We start from the raw sequence: 1727 nt of genomic DNA, 5'->3' as shown, positions 1-1727 counted from the left end.
TATACAGGTGCTGGTCATAAAATTAGAATATCATGAAAAAGTTGATTTATTTCAATAATACCATTAAAAAAGTGAAACTTGTATATTAGATTCATTCATTACACACAGACTGATATATTTCAAATGTTTATTTCCTTTAATTCTGATGATTATAACTGACAACTAATGAAAGTCCCAAATTCAGTATCTCAGAAAATTAGAATATCAATTAAGACTAATGCAAAAAAAAATGATTTTTAGAAATGTTGGCCAACTGAAAAGTATGAACATGAAAAGTATGAGCATGTACAGCATTCAATATTTAGTTGGGGCTCCTTTGGCCTGGATTACTGCAGCAATGCGGCGTAGCATGGAGTCGATCAGTCTGTGGCACTGCTCAGGTTTTATGAGAGCCCATGTTGCTCTGATAGTGGCCTTCAGCTCTTCTGAATTGTTAGGTCTGGCATATTGCATCTTCCTCTTCACAATACCCCATAGGTTTTCTATGGGGTTAAGGTCAAGCGAGTTTGCTGGCCAATCAAGAACAGGGAAGCTTTGGCAGTGTGTGCAAGTGCCAAGTCCTGTTGAAAAATGAAATCTGCATCTCCATAAAGTTGGTCAGCAGCACTTCCTGGTAGACGGCTGCGTTGACCTTGGACCTCAGAAAACACAATGGACCAAAACCAGCAGATGACATGGCACCCCAAACCATCAATGACTGTGGAAACTTTACACTGGACCTCAAGCAACGTGGATTATGTGCCTCTCCTCTCTTCCTCCAGACTCTGGGACCTTGATTTCCAAAGGAAATGCAAAATTTACTTTCATCAGAGAACATAACTTTGGACCACTCAGCAGCAGTCCAGTCAAGACACTTCTGACGCTGTCTCTTGTTCAAGAGTGGCTTGACACAAGGAATGCGACAGCTGAAACCCATGTCTTGCATACGTCTGTGCGTGCTAGTTCTTGAAGCACTGACTCCAGCTGCAGTCCACTCTTTGTGAATCTCCCCCACATTTTTGAATGGGTTTTGTTTCACAATCCTCTCCAGGGTGCGGTTATCCCTATTGCTTGTACACTTTTTTCTACCACATCTTGTCCTTCTCTTCGCCTCTCTATTAATGTGCTTGGACACAGAGCTCTGTGAACAGCCAGCCTCTTTAGCAATGACCTTTTGTGTCTTGCACTCCTTGTGCAAGGTGTCAATGGTCGTCTTTTGTACATCTGTCAAGTCAGCAGTCTTCCCCATGATTGTGTAGCCTACAGAACTAGACTGAGAGACCATTGAAAGGCTTTTGCAGGTGTTTTGAGTTAATTAGCTGATTAGAGTGTGGCACCAGGTGTCTTCAATATTGAACATTTTTACAATATTAAAATTTTCTGGAATACTGAATTTGGTACTTTCATTAGTTGTCAGTTATAATCATCAAAATTAAAGGAAATAAACATTTGAAATATATCAGTCTGTGTGTAATGAATGAATCTAATATACAAGTTTCACTTTTTGAATGGTATTACTGAAATAAATCAACTTTTTCATGATATTCTAATTTTATGACCAGCACCTGTATATATATATATATATATATATATATATATATATATATATATATATATTTTTTTTTTTTTTTTTTTTTGAGCAACTGGGATGGTGCCCCCCTGGGAGTTGCTGCCCTACGCAAACTGCGCACTCTGCGTATAGGGAGCGTCGGTACTGCTTGAGTGTGTAAACATGAATGTTTACAGGA

Source organism: Barbus barbus, assembly GCF_936440315.1.
Source record: "Barbus barbus genome assembly, chromosome: 5".
In the NCBI taxonomy this organism is placed as follows: Eukaryota; Metazoa; Chordata; class Actinopteri; order Cypriniformes; family Cyprinidae; genus Barbus; species Barbus barbus.
This window is presented reverse-complemented; position numbering follows the sequence as displayed.